The following is an 8,257-nucleotide window of genomic DNA, read 5'->3' as shown; positions in this document are numbered from 1 at the left end:
TCGGCCCCGCTCTGTGCGTGACAGGGGGGAGCTCCCCAACCCCCTGATCGACCCTGCTCTGTGTGTGACAGGGTACGGAGCCCCAACCCCCCTGATGGGCCCTGCTCTGTGAGTGACAGGGGGCAGCGCCCCAACCCCCTGATCGGCCCTGCTCTGTGAGTGAGGGGGGGCAGCGCCCCAACCCCCTGATCGGCCCTGCTCTGTGAGTGACAGGGGGCAGCGCCCCAACCCCCTGATCGGCCCTGCCAGTGTGACAGTGACAGGGTGCAGCGCCCCAACCCGCTGATCCGCCCTGCTCTGTGTGTGACAGGGGGCGGCGCCCCAACTCCCCAATCGGCCCTGCTCTGAGCCTGACCAGGGGCTGCACCTAGGGATTGGGCGTGCCCTCTGCCACCCGGGAGCAGGCCTAAGCCAGCAGGTTGTTATCTCCCGAGGGGTCCCAGACTGCGAGAGGGCACAGGCCGGGCTGGGGGACCCCCCCCCCCGCAAGTGAAATTATTTTTGTGCACCAGGCCTCTAGTTATTATATAATTTCTTAACTGTGACTCCAGTTTAGTGGGTTATTTCTACAAAAAAAAAAGACTTAACACAAATTTTTGTGCACCAGGCCTCTAGTTATTATATAATTTCTTAACTGTGACTCCAGTTTAGTGGGTTATTTCTACAAAAAAATAAAAAGACTTAAGAGTTGAGGGAGACTTCTAGGTCATTCCCTTAGCATAAGACAGATATACAAGAGAACGGCAATTTAAAAGTAGCATTGTTACAACAATGAACACAGAATGAATACACAAAATTTGCTGGAGTAATGTCTCACCCACAGGATATTCCATGACTACCATCCATGGTCATGTGAAAACTCTTTTTACGCCATAGTAATCGGACATGCATTTAAATATTTTCCATCTCTCAACATAGGTATAGTCAAAAGAGGAGATACATCACTAACTCATAAAGAAGGTAAAGCCCTAACCAGTTTGGCTCAGTGGATAGAGTGTCGGCTTGAGGACTGAAGGGTCCCAGGTTCAATTCCGGTCAAGGGCATGTACCTTGGTTGCCGGCACATCCGCAGTAGGGGGTGTGCAGGAGGCAACTGATAGATGTTTCTCTCTCATCGATGTTTCTAACTCTCTATTCCTCTCCCTTCCTCTCTGTAAAAAATCAATAAAATATATTTTTAAAAAAAGAAAGAAGGTAAAAAAGAAATAAAGTTTTTCTTTCTTACAATGAAAGAAATAAATGAATGAGGACGCTATTTTTCAAGTAGTGGATATGCATTCAATCTGCTCCAAAATCATCCGAAACCACTTTTAAAGATGCAGGGTTACCCAATATATCAGTCAACTTGGGCTACCATAACAAAGTACCACAGAGTGGATGCTTAAACAACAGACATTTATTTTCTCACAGTTCTGGAGGCTGAGTTCAAGATTAAGGTGCCAAGAGTTGACTTCTAGCGAGGCCTCTCTCCTTGGCTTTCAGATGGCCAGCTTCTCACATGGCTTTCTCTCTATGCATATGCAATCCTAGTGTCTGTTCCTCTTCTTATGTGAATAACAGTCCTTTTGGATTATAGACCCACCCATATGGCCTTATTTAATCTTAACTACCTCCTTAAAGGCCTATCACCATATATAGTCAAACTTGGGGTTAGGTCTTCAACATATAATTTGGGTGTTTGTTTTGTTTGGTTGGTTTTTTTTGAGGGGGGCGGGGGGCACATTTCCGTCCATAACACCCAGCAACTGGCCAGCCCTGAAGTATATTAAGTTTTGTATGAGTGCACATATATGTGTTACATGTACTGAAAGGGAGCAAGGCAAAGGAAAAAATACAGTTTTTGCATTAGAATTCGAAGTTTATCACTTAAGTGTTCTCAACGATAAGAATGTGAATACCTATTGCACTAGTTGTGAGAATTAAATGAGATAATCTAAGTAAAGCACCTAACATATGGTAAATAATAAATAAGCCAATACTGGGCCTCTGCCTTTCCATCCCTTTCCTTAAAAAAATTAATTATAAGTATTACTCAAATCTAAACATATCTAAAAATTATGGACACTAATTTATGTCTGTAACTTAATTTTATCATCTTAATTCTCTATCATTAATGCCTCATCTTCCAATTAGAGTGTATATTTTTATATATTTTTTTGTCCACCATAATGTTCATTGTTTTACTAACAAAAATCACATAATTACTGAAACACCTAAAATCATACCCCAAATCCTGTTGCGATTTGATTAGACTTGTGGAGAAGTAAACTGTATCTGACAACTATTTTTAACTTGGCTCACAACTGAAATGTACTGCAGATAATTTCAAGATAACACACCTACCTTCTATACACTTGCATATTCAAACAATGAGCCATAACCAACATCCATACTTAATATTTTTATTTAAAATTAAGATAATGGTGGTAAGAAGCAAAACCTATTGTGGATATATTTGAATCATTTAATAAAAGACAATCATGCTGAGCCTAAGGAAAGAACTTGCAAGTACTTGTCCTTTCTCCTACCTCCTCCCTTATCACTGGCATTCTAGTATTATCTGATATTACATGTAGATGAAAACATGGAGTAGGCTATAACTTTGGTGTCCCCAAGAAATCTCAACTCCCAGTATTAATGCCCTTGCATATTCAAAGGATGAGCAATAACCAACATCCCATACTAAATCTGCACTGGGTCATGTAATTAGCATTGGTCATTGGAATATTAACACACATGAAGAATGCAGAGACTTGATAAGTGATGACAGAGAGTCCTGTCCTCTTGAAACGCTGTTGTGGAACCCAGCTGCCATGCTGTGAAGAAGCTCAAGCTAATGAAGTAGAGAGACTACAGGGATGGAGAGAGGAGAGGGTAAGAGAAAGTGAGAGGGGGAGGAAGGGAGGGGGAGAGGACGGATATAGCCAAAAGATGACACATGAACATCCAAGGTGTCTTAATGCATAAGTCTGGTGCCTCAGCTGGGACAGCTGGTGGATGGCATGGCATGGCATAACATACACTCTCCCTCTCCCTACCCCATTCCCTACTCTCTCCCCCTTCCCCCCTGCCACCCTCTCCTCCCCTCCTCTCTGCCCCACCCCCTTATGCTCCCTTCTAAGTTTTCCCTTTCTTCTTCCTAATTTACAGCTGTCCTTTTTATTTTTTGTCTGTCAGCCTTTGTCTGGTTTTCAATGACCCAGACCAATTCTAGCCTTTGGTTGTGCTCTGTATTCTTAGTAACTACAGGCACCTCCTTCAACCTCCCTCCAGACCACAGGTAAATAAGAGTTCAGGACAGACTCTTCACTAAGGTCAAAAGTTTACACTCATTTAACTCATAATTCTTTTTTTACCTGATAAAATCATTAGGCAATAGGAACCAATAACTTCATGTTCAGATAATAAATTATGCAGCAAGGAAAACATACCTCCTACTTTTCCTCAGACTTTACTGATCCTCTTTGTATCAATGTCTTATTCTTTTAACCCCCATGACCCATTCCTCATACTTCACTCATTATATTTATCTTAATCTATCCTGAATCATAATAATAGGTTTATTTAACTTCCTACTAGATCCAAAACTCTCTGAGAGACTCACTGGGAAAAGGAGCATCTTACTCATTGTTGTAATCCCTTAAATTAAGCATCTAACTAAAAATATGGTACAAAATCTGGGTCCTGGTCAGCAACCACTGTGTCCACAACTAATCTTTGCAATTCTCACCCTTATTTTTATTAGGAAATAATGACTCACCCATAGTTAAAATGCTATCAGTGACAGAGTTAATGCACACTACATGTACGAACATTAACTTTAACAATTACTTGACTTAAGAATTATTTTACTTCTGTAGAGACAGTAAGATTATTTTTTAAGGGGAAAAAGGTATTATTTAAATTCCTTATTTCTTTTTCCTTTGTTTCAGGCCTGAGAAGCCTGCTTATTAGATCCAGGGTAAGATCTTGGCCAGATGCCAGGCAAATAATATCAATGGCAAAGCAGGCCTGGTGGAGACTACAGCAAAATGGAAAACTCAGACCCCACCTCAAAGAGACAACCTCCACTGGGCTCTAGCAATCTACTCTCAAGCAGAAACAGCAACCTGTGATTTCTCAAGAGATGCTGGAAATTGAGCCTTCTTAAATGTGAAGCCTTCCAATTTTTTAAAAATAGATTGTTATCGATTTGAGAGGAAGGGAGAGGGAGAGAGAGAGAGAAACATCAGTGATGAGAGAGAATCACTGATCAGCTGCCTCCAACATACCCCACACTGGGGATTGAGCCTGCAACCTGGGCATGTGCCCTGACTGGGAATTGAACTGTGACCTCCTGGTTCATAGGTCAATGCTCAACCATTGAACTATGCTGAAGTCTTCCAATGTTTAAATGGTAACAACTAATTACAATAGATTCCAAATACACTAAGAGCAAGTCTTATACTAGTATATGTGTTGGATTCAGCTCAATTCTTTTTTATGTATTTTAAAATATTCCTGCTGATGGACTTCTTAACGTTTATAACATACTAGAGGCCCAGTGCACAAAATTAATGCATGGGGGGGTGGGGGGCTCCCCTCAGCCCAGCCTGCACCCTCTCCAATCTGGGACCTCTCAGGGGATGTCTGACTGCCAGTTTAGGCCCAGACATCCCTCTCACAATCCGGGACCGTTGGCTCCTAACTGCTCGCCCCTAACCACCTCTGCCTGCCTCCTGATTACCCCCTAACTGCTCCCCTGCTGGTCTGATCACCCCTAACTGCTCCACTGCTGGTCTGATCACCCCTAACTGCCTCAGCCTTGGCCTCCGCCACCGCCACCGCGGCATTGTCTGGAAGGTCGTTTGGTCTAATTAGCATATTACGCTTTTATTAGTGTGTGTGTGTGTATGTGTGTATATATATATGTATATATATAATTTTTTTTTTAAGGTATACTAAGAGACCAACATTTCTTTACTTTCTCTCCCTCACCTTTAGGGGAAATAGAAAAAAATAACAAGAATAATGAGAAGCAGTTCCATAAAATTACAGGGAATACCAGTGACAAACTAACTTAATCTTTTTCTTTCTTGAAAAAGAAATTTGTTAGCAGTTTTGAATATTGAAATTTCTTAGCATAAAAATATATGGAAATAATTTTTTTCTTTTTAAATTTTTTTCCTCAGAACTTACAGAAAGGAAAATATTCAAATAAATGTGATAGTTAAAATTACACAAACTTTTCTGGCCTTAACAAAACTAACAAACATGAGACTAATGATTCACCACGTATACAGAAAAACCAGATACAAAATACTAATGGCATTATTATATTTACACTGGTCAATCTACATACTGTCACTTGACTCTCTTGAGACCAACAGCATCAAACTAGCTGGATACAAAGCTGAACTCTATGACCAGGGAAACCCAGCCTAACAAACCACTGTGGACTCAATCCAGTAACCTGAACCTCCTATCATGTTATAAGTAAGACAACCCATTACTAGTAATCAAATATTAATTTAGTCCAAAAGATTTAATACTTTTATGAAAGATTTGTCATTATTTAACCAAGGGATTAAGGCTTCGTTCTTTCATTTAAAAATAGGAATAGAGCCAAACCGGTTTGGCTCAGTGGATAGAGTGTCGGCTTGAGGACTGAAGGGTCCCAGGTTCAATTCCGGTCAAGGGCATGTACCTTGGTTGCGGGCACATCCCCAGTGGGAGGTGTGCAGGAGGCAGCTGGTCGATGTTTCTCTCTCATCGATGTTTCTAACTCTCTATCCCTCTCCCTTCCTCTCTGTAAAAAATCAATAAAATATATTTTAAAAAATAAATAAATAAAATAAAAATAAAAATAGGAATAGGAAACACGAATTTCATCTCTAAACCTGCTTAGCTTTATGAAGTTAAAATAAAATTTTTAATATAATTAATTGTTGTAGACAGGCCTTTGGAGTTCAAAACATTCTCTAAAATAGCTATCAGTAAGGGACTCCCTACTCCAACAGAATTAGTAGGCAATTTAATGATAATAAAATTATATTATTGTTACTTTGGGAGACCATTTATTTATTGAACACTTACTATATGTCAGGTACTGTTACTGAATATGTTCAGGGTTCCCATTAAACCTTGAAAACAACCATATGAGGAAGGTACCATTATCATCCCCATTTTATAGATGGGGAAACTGACCTTTCCAAGATCACACAGCTAGTAAGTGGTAGTGTCAGGATTCCAACCCAAATCTTGTCTAACTTCAGAATTTTCACGCTTAACCACTACACTGTATTGCCTCCAGTGACTCTGGGTTGATATCTAAGATAAAGAAAAGAGGGAAATTTGTACTTCTCAGTGATAAAATTAAAAACATACTAGAAATGGAGGATACTTTTTAAAAATAAAACAAATCTCATATACATAGTCACATAAATATTTGAATTCTCAAATACATATAATAATGAAAACCTCACACAATGAACTCACAAATACAATTTTTCCTATTCAATCATTCATGTTTATTATTAAAAATTGAATGGAAAGGCTCTGTATTCTCTGCTCAATTTTGCTATCAACCTAAAACTGCTCTATTAAATAAATTATACTTTTTAAAAATTTAAAACTACAATATACTAAATATGCCTAATTTAATTCAGTTATGAACTGGCATAAGACTATATCCTTTCAGTATAAAAAGTTGTACTTTGTTTATTATAACCACAGTGCTGAATATATAGTGGGTACTTTATATTTAACTTACTGATTTTTTTTTTTTTTTTGCAAAAAGGCTTGAAGATGTGTAACAGTGTATAAAATTAGAATTGTATCATTCTCTGAACACCTTTCAGAAAAGTCTGCAATACTAGACATGATATAAGTTGGGATAAAATTAGACCAAAAAAAAAGGGACTCTATTGAACAATATAAAAGGAATACAATACCCCTATACCATGACTGACATAAGATTAACTTCACTTTTCCACCTAAGTACCAAAAGATATAGTCATAAGTCAAAATGGACTAGTATTACAAAATCTTTTCCTAATTTAATTGCTTCTAAATCTTCTAAAGAAATATACCATCCCATCCCCCAAAATAATAATACTTCAAGTCTCAACATATGAACCAAATCTTTTTTCCTCTGATACTCACCAAGGTTGTCAAATTCTAAAAGTCAATTAGGACAGATGTGAGAGATCTATAAAACAAGTTTTGCCTACTATACCACTTCCCATCAAGGAAGAGGTCCACCTTTATATATAAATTCATACCTAAATTCACTTATGAAGGGAACAAGTAAGAGGGAGATACTAACTCTATTCAGAAAAGCCCTTGTTCTATATATTCTGCCGTACCGTCAACATTTAGAAATATTGTATTGCCCACCAACAAAAAGTGTTGAAGGGAAGCACGCTCTTAATTTTATTTCAACGCTGTACTTACAAAGTCTCAACTATTTAAAAAAAATCGCACTAATATTAACAAATGAGAACTCTAAAGCACAAGTTACATACACTGTTGGGGTATGGGCCCTTAAGCACACCTGTAATTCATAAATCTCCTTTCCTTTCTCGCTGACCCACGTTTTCCTGAGTGATCCAAAGACCTTTTTGCAACGCTATGCTTTCAACAGGCTGAAGTGTAGATTTGCAGTGCAGCAAAAACAACGCATTCCGACCAAGACATGTTGCAAACAGTATCAGTGCAATACTCATTCAAACACTCCTAGGCAAAGCTTCCCGCATCGAGCTTCAACACGGAGCACACACAGGGCGATACGACACAATAAACCACAGCTGCCTCGGTAGCTGCAAGCTCAGCTGAATCCCCGGACGCCACTCCGCTTGGAAGGGGCAGAACCATATCCGGTTCTCACCTGATACACATTTTCCCAAGCTTCCCATCTTAAAAACTTATCTTCCCAGAGGAGCAATAAACATACAAAGACGCCAGGGAGTATGCCTGTAGGGAAGATAAGCGATCCAATTAAATCCCTACGCACGGAACCCGAAGCCTCCAAACTTTTCCGAACAAATCACAGCTGACAGAACGGGCTTGTTTTCCCCCTTCTCCCCAGCCCCCGAGCAGCGGGCTTCACTTACTGGTTCGTTGGAGGAGCGGTCAGCGGGATGGCCACCTCTTCTTCCTCGTATTCGGGTCCATCCAGAGAGTCCCCTTCGTCCACGGTTCCCAGGCCGGCCCCCAAAGCGGGCAGCTGGGGAGGCGGCGGCAGAGGGGGGAATCCGCCGCCTGCCCCGAAGGGCTC

At 40.1% G+C, this 8,257-nt stretch overlaps 1 protein-coding gene across 1 annotated transcript in view; it reads right to left on the bottom strand.

Annotated features, from left to right (window-relative positions):
- Positions 1-8,251, bottom strand: part of RASA1 (RAS p21 protein activator (GTPase activating protein) 1) — a 124,002-nt gene extending 115,751 nt beyond the window's left edge. The window contains exon 1 of the mRNA XM_014543945.1: positions 8,094-8,251. The gene's annotated coding sequence lies outside the window, so the exon portion shown is untranslated. The remainder of the gene's footprint in view (positions 1-8,093) is intronic.
- Between the last annotated feature and the right edge of the window lie 6 nt (positions 8,252-8,257).

The sequence above is a fragment of the Myotis brandtii genome, unplaced genomic scaffold (genome assembly GCF_000412655.1).
Source record: "Myotis brandtii unplaced genomic scaffold, ASM41265v1 scaffold344, whole genome shotgun sequence".
Lineage (NCBI taxonomy): Eukaryota > Metazoa > Chordata > Mammalia > Chiroptera > Vespertilionidae > Myotis > Myotis brandtii.
Note: the sequence above shows the minus strand (reverse complement) of the source record. Positions and strands in the feature narration are given on the sequence as shown.